Below are 10,620 nucleotides of genomic sequence, written 5' to 3' on the forward strand. Positions count from 1 at the left end.
TTCATCAGGGCCTTTCTCACTTTATCCTTTAAAATTGTTCTAATCATTGACCGACTGTAGCCTAACACTTTTCCAATGACCGATGGCGTTTCACCTCTTTCCAAACATTTTATTATTTCCACTTTATTTTCAATCACGATCGCTTCCCGTCAATGGAACAGAAACACTGCGGGCGGTGGGTCCTGACCTGCGCCGGCTCCCGAGGTCCGCTGGGTCCTAAGGACCACCACATTGAGACAGGCTAAATGGGACAAGTGGGGGCTGTGCTGGGTTTGGGTATTTGATCCTCCACAATATTCTGTGTGGGAATTTAAACTGGAGGTGGCAGTGGGTTTTTTTTTACGAGGTCGAGTTGCGAGCTCAACATCAACCCGGCACGGATGGTGCGGGAGTCACTGGATTGAACTCGGGGACCTCAGTTCTCCAGCCCAGCGCTGATCTCACTGTGCCACCAGCCGACCAGAACAGGGCGGGGGTCAGGGTGAATCTTGCTAAGAAAAATTTAAGCCAGGTTCAAAGTTAAACACTCAACACAGTGTGAACGGCAACGACTTAAAATGGCGGACGGCGTTGCGATCCAACTTAAAATGGCGGACGGCGTTCTCCTTCCTCAGTTCGTAAGTATGAGTTGACTGTAAGTCGGATGTTCGTAACCTGTAACTCGATGGACTTGGCCCTTATTTTAACGAGAAATGACTGTATTGGACCAGGTTCCCCGCTGTCTGACCTCTGGCCCACTTCCAGCCACTTTCTTGCTGCCTGTGCTCGGCCTTCAATTGGGTTTCAAACGGCCCCGAATTAACATCGGCCAAACCTGGCCCAGCACCCCCAAAATGCTGGAGATACTCAGCAGGTCAGTCAGCATCTGCGGAGAGGAACAAAGAGCTGATGTTTCATCGTCAGGAAGCTTCTCGGTCCGAATCTCCCGCTCTTTATCCCTCTCCACAGACGCTACCAGTTTTCCTTTGTGTGTGTGTGTGTGTTTTAGCTCTGGGTTCTCAGCATCTGCACAATCTCATGTTTGTGATCAAATCCGGCCACTGACTCCCCAAAAGCTCGAAAATAGGATTCAGGGCCCCAGACAGTCCCTCCTGACGAGGCAACACTTCACCCGCAAACCTCCCGAGGTCGTCCGGTGTTCCCGATGCGGCCTCCCCTACTTTGGTAAGTTAGCGGACAGCTCCATCCACCACAAGTGGGACTTCCCAGTGGCCAAACGTTTTAATTCCCATTCCCGTCCCGGCATTTCAATCCCTGGCCCGTCCTGTGCCAGGACGAGGCCACCCTCGGGGTGGAGGAGCAACACCTCGTATTCCATCTGGGTAGCCTCCAACCTGATCGATTTCTCAGACTTCTGGTCAACAAATCTCCCACCACCCCCACCTTCCTCTGTTCCCCACTCTGGACTTTTTACCTGTTCTCACTTGCCTGCTACTTACCCCTGGGTCCCCCCCCCCTTCCCACTCTCCTACGGTCCACTCTCCTCTCGAACCCAATTCCCCCTTCAGCCCGCTCGGCTTCACCTGTCACCTTCCGGCAAGCCTACCCCACCCCCTCCCACCTTTTTATTCTGGCAACACGCTGGATGAGCCCGGCGTCTGTTGAAATGAGCAGTCAACGTTTCGGGCCGAGACCCTTCGTCAGGGCTGAAGAAGGAGGGGGGCAGAGGCCCTATAAAGAAGGTGGGGGGGGGGAGGGTGGAAAACCAATCAGAGGAAAGATCAAGGGATGCGGGAGGGGATAGGGATAGGCCGGAGAGGTGAAGGGGAAAGCACTATGGGTGGTAGAAGAAGGCAGAGTCATGAGAGAGGTGATAGGCAGCTGGAGGAGGAGGCAGAGTGAAACTGGGATAGGGGAAGGGAGGGGGAGGGAATTACCGGAAGCTGGAGAATTCGATGTTCATACCAAGGGGCTGGAGACTGGTAGATGAGGTGTTGTTCCTCCAACCTGAGTTTGGCCTCATCATGGCAGTAGAGGAGGCCATGCATGGACATATCTAGATGGGAATGTGAAGTTTGTGTGAGTGTGTATATATATCATGATGAAGCCAAACTCAGGTTGGAGAAGCCACACCTCATATACCGAAGAATACGTACACGACGCTGGAAGAACTCAGCAGGTCAGGCAGCATCCGTGAGAAAAGAGTAGCCAACGTTTCGGGCCGAGACCCTTCATCTCCTCATCTATCGTCTGGGTAGTCTCCAGCTCCTTGGTATGAACATCGAATTCTCCAACTTCCGGTAGTTCCCTCCCTCTCCCTTCCGCCATCCCACCTTCACTCTGCCTCCTCCTGTGGGGACGCATAGGGGCTTTGGTCCCACCGAACATCCTCCCCTCTGCAGGGGCCGGTGGCCGCGACCTCTCTGTGAACGGGGCGCCCTCGGTCACCCGGATAGCGTGGCGACCCACGCCAAACTCGTCGGTGGAAACGACGCCGGCCTCCTCCCCCAGCCCGCAGGAACCGGGGAGTCCCCCGAAGTTGAATGACTCGGCAGTCAACTTCTCTCCCCCCCCCCACCTTTTCCAATAGTTTCTCCTCCGGCGTGCACTAGACATTACCGTCGCCGGGAACGGATGCGCCAGGGGCATCCCCCCCCCACCCCCCCGAAGGTGACCTCCCTCTTCGTAGTGTTCCTGATGATCACTACCACCCTGATCGCCTGTGCGGCCGAGGGCTTCTGTAGTTCAGTCACTCTGGGAAAGTTGGGGGTCCCCATTTCACTCTCGCTACTTCCCCAGGCTTCACCACCATTGGCTCCGACTGGGTGAACCACACAGTACCTCACAATAGGTGCAGGAGTAGGCCATTCGGCCCTTCTAGCCAGCACCGCCATTCACTGTGATCATGGCTGATCATACACAATCAGTACCCCGTTCCTGCCCTCTCCCCATATCCCTTGACCCCGCTATCTATAAGAGCTCTAACTCTCCCTTGAAAGCATCCAGAGAATTGGCCTCCACTGCCTTCTGGGGCAGAGCATTCCACAGATCCACCACTCTCTGGGTGAAAAAGTTTTTCCACATCTCTGTTCTAAATGGCCTACCCCTTATTCTTAAACTGTGGCCTCTGGTTCTGGACTCGCCCATCAGTGGGAACATGCTTCCTGCCTCCAGCGTGTCCAATCCCTTAATAATCTTATATGTTTCAATCAGATCCCCTCTCATCCTTCTAAATTCCAGTGTATACAAGCCCAGTCGCTCCAATCTTTCAACATATGACAGTTCCTCGTTTAAATTTGGTACCCGGCCCAACGCTGCCACACACACTTCCTCAAAAGCAGCTCGGAACCCCGGGTGCACGGACAATGTTCCCAAAAAAGCTCTCCCCCCACCCCCCCCGCCTTCTCCTCGCAGACCCCCATGAGCCTCCTCTCGGAAGGGGCGTCGGGCCCCCACCAGAATTGAAATGCCACCCTTCTCGGCAGGGTGCGGACAAACCCTAATGTACCGAGGACCACATCAGCCTCCGAGAACCCCAACTTCACTGACAAATAACCATCGTCCGGGTAATCACCCACGCTGAGCCCCGAAGATCTCCAGTACCCTGAATGACGTCAACGGTAAATGCTTCAGGTACCGGTTGTAAAACGAACGGTTGGGCAACGTGACCTGCGACCCCGGTAGCGACCTGCTGGGGCGTGGTCCCGCTAAGCCTTCAGGAGTTGGGGCCTTTCGCTTCCGGGGGTTGCCGGGAATGCTCTCCCCCAGAGACACCAGGCCGATCCCGACCCGGGGGCCTTCACTCTCCTGGTGTGACAACTGCTGCCCTCCGCATTGTCCGTCACACTCGCTCGTAACAGGCGAAATCTGGGAAGTTAGAGGCCGGCAAGTTTTACGTCAGTTGGAGGTACATTATTGTAAGGACTACCTTGAAGGAGACTAGTGTTGAAATTGCAGGGGCCCTGGCAGATATATTTAAAATGTTGGTATCTGCGGGTGAGGTGCCGGAGGATTGGAGGGTAGCTCGTGGTGTTCCGTTGTTTAAAACAGGCTCTGAAAGTAATCTGGGAAATTGTAGGCCAGTAGGTTTGACGTTGGTAGTAGGTAAATTATTGGAAGGAGTATTAAGAGATAGGATCTTCAAGTATTTGGATAGACAGGGACTGATTACGGAGAGTCAACATGGCTTTGTGCATGGTAGGTCATGTTTAACCAATCTATTAGAGTTTTTCGAGGAGGTTACCAGGAAAGTGGATGAAGGGAAGGCAGTGGATGTTGTCTACATGGACTTCAGTAAGGCCTTTGACAAGGTCCTGCATGGGAGGTTAGTCAGGAAGATTCAGTCGCTAGGTATACATGGAGAGGTAGTAAATTGGATTAGTGGGCGAAGTCAGAGAGTGGTAGTGGAGGATTGCTACTCTGAGTGGAGGCCTGTGACTAGTGGTCAGTGCTGGGTCCATTGTTATTTGTCATTTATATCAATGATCTGGGTGATCATGTAGTAAATTGGATCAGCAAATTTGCTGATGATACAAAGATTGGAGGTGCAGTGAGGAAGGTTTTCAAAGCTTGCAGAGGGATTTGGACCAGCTGGAAAAATGGCAGATGGAGTTTAATACAGACAAGTGTGAGGTATTGCACTTCGGAAGGTCAAACCAAGGTAGAACATACAAGGTAAATGGTAGGACACTGAGGAGTGCAGTAGAACAGAGGGATCTGGGAACACAGATACAAAATTCCCTAAAAGTGGCATCACAGGTAGATAGGGTAGTATAAAGAGAGCTTTTGGTACATTGGCCTTTATAAATCAAAGTATTGAGTATAAGAGTCGGAATGTTATGGTGAGGTTGTATAAGGCATTGGTGAGGCTGAATTTGGAGTATTGTGTGCAGTTTTGGTCACCGAATTACAGGAAGGGTATTAATAAAGTTGAAAGAGTGCAGAGAAGGTTTACAAGGATGTTGCCGGGACTTGAGAAACTGAGTTACAGAGAAAGGTTGAATAGGTTAGAACCTTATTTCCTGGAGCGTAGGAGAATGAGGTGAGATTTGATAGAAGTATATAAAATGATGATGGGTATAGATAGAGTGAATGCAAGCAGGCTTTTTCCACTGAGGCCAGGGGAGAAAAATATCTAGAGGTCATGGGTTAAGGGTGAAGGGGGAAAAGTCTAAAGGGAACATTGGGGGGGGGCTCCTTCACACGGAGAGTGGTGGGAGTGTGGAATGAGCTGGTAAATGCGGGCTCACTTTTAACATTTAAGAAAAACTTGGACAGGTACATGGATGTGAGGTGTATGGAGGGATATGGGCCAGGTGAAGGTCAGTGGGACTAGGCAGAAAAATGGTTTGGCACAGCCAAGAAGGGCTGAAAGGCCTGTTCCTATGCCGTAATGTTCTACGGTTCTATGAAAGAATTCCGTTCTCAACTCTGCCACATTTAAAAATGAATAATTTAAACTTTTTTTTTAAATAGTCGGTTTTTTTTAACAAGCTTATTAAAAATAGAAAGCATAACGTAATGAGGTGTAAGGAAAGAGTTAAATGTGATTCCTCCTTGGTGAAAGTGAAAAGAAAATGTAAGTCTGTCAAACAAAATGGTGTCGGCCTGGAATTGGGATTGTTTGTATTGAGAAAGTTAAAGCAGCACATGTCTATGAGAATCGACTCGAGTCGTGCGGGTGCGAGGGCACGTTCTGAGCATGGAGAGGGGGAGGAGCCTCACCCACGTACACCGGGAGTGTGGTTGGATCGGTCTGAGCACAGGGCCGATTCGGGGAGGTCGAGAGCTGGGCAGCGAGGCCCAGTGTTCGGACCATTTGAACGCCGGCCTACCTTGCCTGAGAAAGCAGGGCCGGTGTCGGGACGAGTCCACACCCCCGCGGCGCCCAGGCTGTGAGACCGCTCTGGCTTCTAGGCGCTTCGCGGCTACGGGTTTCGCTGTTTGGTGAACTGAGACTGAATCTACGGGCCTGCTCCGCGCTCTGCGGCCTCGGCTCAGTTCCGAATGCTGCTACTTGTTTTTAACTGTTTGCGTGATTTGTTTTTTTTTTCTCTCTCTCTGCACATCGGGTTTTGGTCCTTTTTTTAAAAAAAAAATAATCTGATTCTTTCAGGTTTCTTATTGGCTGCCCGTAAGCAGACAAATCTCAAGGTTTTACAAATTATAGATACTTTAATATGCAGTTTGAATCACGGGGTAGGAGTTACGTTAGGGTTTTGAAGGGTATGAAAAGCGGTTTCTTTGTGCAAGGGGAGAGTTTTCCCGTGAGGACTGTACTAGTGACCTTGCTGGGGAGTTGCAGAAATAAAAGACAAGTTTGCTGAGAGAGGGCTGCGTTTCCCTGTGGCGTTTCATTCAGTGGATGGGGAGTATTAGCTTGTTCCCTGGAGTGCCGCTTCATTAACCAGTTCCTTTCCCCTCTGCATGCTTTATGTAACTTTTAATAAAGTGGTTTAATTCGTGCAACAGTGACTCCTTTGTTTGCGGCTAAATACGCGGATGCCCTTGGCTGAATCGGAGAGGAACACGGAACGAATTTTAAAATACCCACACTGCGAGAAGGTAGACCTTGTTTTAAACAAGCGAATTAATAACGGGGGTGGGGGGCGAGGGAGAGAATTAGACTTTCAACGGATATCCGCTGCTTGAGATGCAAGTAACCTCCCCGATACGAGAAAGTTTGGGGGGGAGGCGGTGAAAGGAACTGACAGCGATGTTGACTGGGGAAGTAAGGTTCCCCGCATCTGATTCAGGATTGTCGAATGTCACCAGCGTAGTGGTCAGCACAGTGCGGGCGAGCTGGGTTCAATTCCCGCCGGGGGCCCGCGAGGAGTTTGCCCGCTCACCCCGTGACCACGTGGGTTTCCTCCGGGTGCCCCCAGTTTCCGCAGTCCAGAGACGCAGCGGCTGAAAGGTTCGTTGGTGATTGTAAATTGTCCCGTGACAATTACCGAACCTCAGTGGGCTGGGAGGGCCTTTCTATACTGTTCTCAACACACAAGTGCAGAGATAATCATTCAGATCTGGAACACCATAATAAAACATAAATATAAATGCATAAACATAACTCATATGCGCAGACTGATTGTGTGTCCATAAAGTGACGCTGGACAACAGGGGAGTCTGTACATCAGGTGACTGAAGCCCTTGTTCGGGAAAGGAGACGCTGTGGGGCGAGAAAAAGTTGAGCTGATACCCGGTGGAGTTCTGAAGAAAGAAATGTGACATTGAAATGACCCGCACCCGGAGGTCTTTCATGTGTCCTGGTGTGAAGGGCCGCGGCCCGAAACGTCGACTGTGTCTTCCTCTCAGTAGGACGCTGCCCGGCCTGCTGAGTTCCTCCAGCATTCTGTGCCTGCTCCTCTGGATTTCCGGCATCTGCAGAATCGCTTGGGTTCATAGAGAAGTACGGCTCAGAATCAAGCCCTTCGGCCCATCTAGTCTGTGCCTGACCATTTATGCTGCCATCAACCTACACCAGGACCATAGCCCTCCATTTTATGCACCTAAACTTCTCTTAAAGGTTGAAATCGAGCTCGCATTTGTGCCGGCAGCTCGTTCCACACTCTCACCACCCTCTGAGTGAAGAAGTTTCCCCTCAGGTTCCCCTTAAATTTTTCACCTTTCACCCTTAACCCATGACCTCTGGTTGTAGGCCCACCCCAACCTCAGTGGGAAAAGCCTGCTTGCATTTAACCTATCTATACCCCCTCTGAATTTGTACACCCCTGTCAAACCTCCCCGTAAGCTTCTACACTCCAAGGAATAAAGTCCTAACCTGTTCAATCTTTCCTTACCCCAGGTCCTCCTGAGGCAACAGCCTTGTAAGATGACTCCGTACTCTTTCAACCTTGTTCACCTTAGGCAGCTGACAAAAACCTGCCAGATATTGAAATATTCGGTTTGCTGGGCAGGGTAGAGATGGCAAGAGGGTCTCGACCCTGTTGGGATACCTAAATCTAGGGGAGGGAGGCACGAGGAGCAGAATTGGCCATTCGGCCCATCGAGTCTGCTCCACCATGGCTGATTTACTATCCCATTCTCCTGCCTTCTCCCCTTGACCTTTCCCATCCTGACCAACCAAAAGCCCGTCAGCTTCCTCTTAATGACTTGGCCTCTGTCTGGGGCAATCGCCTCTTTGCAGCGGACCCCTTCCGTTAAACGAGGTCGTGAATTCCCACAGATTCGCTGCTCTCTGGCTAAAGAAATTCCCCTTCAGATTAAGGGAGCACCTGTTGCAGATGGAAATGAGATTCTTTTTTGTGGGGGGGGGGGAATCTGTACTTGGCTGTGACAGTTGGGTCACTGTTATATTCAACGCCGACGGGGAGTGGGGCGGAATTTTTTAAAATATTGGCGTAGCGAAACGGAGATGAGGCCTAGGCCGAACGAGCCGCAATCGGACTGCGTGGCGACCGCCTGGTTGACTTCTGCTCCCGTGCGAAAGCTGTGAAGGCTGTAAAAGTGGGGCAGGCGCAAGTCTTCATGTACCCTTGGGGCCCGCAGGCCTCAGCACTGGGGAGGGAAGATCTACCCAGCTCAGCCACGTTCCTCAAGGGCTCCCTTCCTCTCTGATCATGAGGGGGAGGAGCGACGCCTCACGTTCCGACTGGCGACCCTCCAACCTGGCGGCACAAACATCGATTTCCCTGACTTCTAGTTTCTCCCCTCCCCACCCCGTTCTCCTTTTCATTCCCCATTCTGCTTCCCCTTCTCCCATGGTCCACTGTCCTGTCCAATCCGATTTCTTCTTTTTTTTAAACTTTTTTTATTGAGTTTTCAAATGATTACAGAAAGAAAAAAAATATATACCCTTAGCCCCTCCCCCTGACATCCCTATAGAAAAAAAGAAAAAGAGAAAAAAAGAAAGAAAGAATGCTTGGATATCGGGAGATCCCCACATGCTTCACGGAGTTCGTAATAACTTTAGTATATATATTTATTTCTTTCCCCAAATAACCAATTATTTTATCTTCGGAGCACCTATATATTTAATCCTGTCTTTTGTAAATAAGGGTGCCAAATTTTCAAAAATGTTTCATATTTATCTCTTAAATTATAAGTAATTTTTTCAAGTGGAATACAGCTGGAAATTTCATTCTTTCAACGATCTATACTTAAGTATGAATCCAATTTCCAAGTAACTGCAATAGACTTTTTGGCTACTGCCAGTGCAATTTTTATGAATTCCTTCTGATATTTATTCAATTTGGGTTTTGATTTTATCCCTTCAATATCGCCTAATAAAAATAATACTGGATTATGTGGAAGTTGTATTCCAATAATTTGTTCCAATAAAACTCTTAAATTTGTCCAAAAAGGTTGAATTTTAGAACAAGACCAAGTAGAATGTAAAAAAGTACCGATCTCTTGGTTACATCGGAAACACTGATCAGATAAATTTGGATTTAATTTATTTTTTTTGTGGTGTAATATATAATTGATATAAAAAATTATATTGCACTAATCTTAACTGGACATTTATTGTATTTGTCATACTGTCAAGACATAGTCTTGACCAATTTGTTTCTTCAATTTTAATATTCAAGTCACTTTCCCATTTTTGTCTTGACTTATGGACTCCTTGTTTAATTGCCTGTTTTTGACTCAAATTATACATACAAGAAATAAATAATTTCTTCTCCTACAGCCTTTCAACTCTTCCACCTATCACCTCCCAGCTTCTTACTGCACCCCCCACCCCGCCCCACCCCTCGCCTGCAAGCTAATGGCCAAGCTCGGTAAGCCCTGTTGTTGTTTTTTTAAAGTCGGCACGCAGAATCCAAAGAGACGTTATCACGAATTCCAAGCCAGCCACTGTGATCTCACAATTCTTCTCGATCGGGAGGAGAACTGAGGGTGTGGGGGTTGGGGGGGGTGGATTGTGGAATTCGCTCCTCCCAGGAACAGCCGAACGGCAGAGGTCGAAACAGTGGGGAGGCCGAGGAGGCAGGACATCGAGAAATCAGCGCCCATCATCAAGGACCCTGCCACCCAGGCCATGCTCTCTTGCCGCGGGGTAGGGAGAAACAGGAGCCTCGGGTCCCACACCGCCAGGTTCGGGAGCGGTTATCGCCCCCTCAGCCATCGGGATAGCTTCATCACAGCAGGGGATAAGTTGACCCACAACTTCACTCACCACCAACTCCGAACTGATCCCCCGGCCTATGGATTCACTTTCACGGGCTCTCCAACATGCTCTCAATATTTATCTATCTTGGGTGGGGGTTTTTTTTGTACAATTTCTTCTTGGTTGGCTCTCGCTGCGAGCCTGCAGTTTCTCACCGATTCTACTGAATTTGCCACAAACGCCCACGAGGAGATTAATCTCAGGGTAGTTTACGGCGACGTGTATGCACTTCGACGTGAAATACCCTCTGAACGTCGAGATTTCCGTAAGTAATGCCAGGGGGAGACAGCTCAACAGCCGTAGTCAAAAGCACAGAGGTCCCGCCAGAATTTTTCAAACCGCCCACCGCTATTGGCCTCCACCGGGGACCACGCCCCTACTGTCCGTGTGCCTGCCTAAACTTCTAAACGTTGAAATCGAGCTGGCGCACGCACCGCCTCGTTCCACCGCCTCACTCGAACCCCAGCCATCTGAGGTCCGCGCGTGAGTTCCGCCGGAAGTGCTGGGGGGAGTGGGGGGGGGGCCCGCTTCCGCGGTGCGAGGGTTGG

Source organism: Hypanus sabinus, chromosome 31, assembly GCF_030144855.1.
Source record: "Hypanus sabinus isolate sHypSab1 chromosome 31, sHypSab1.hap1, whole genome shotgun sequence".
Taxonomy (NCBI): Eukaryota; Metazoa; Chordata; class Chondrichthyes; order Myliobatiformes; family Dasyatidae; genus Hypanus; species Hypanus sabinus.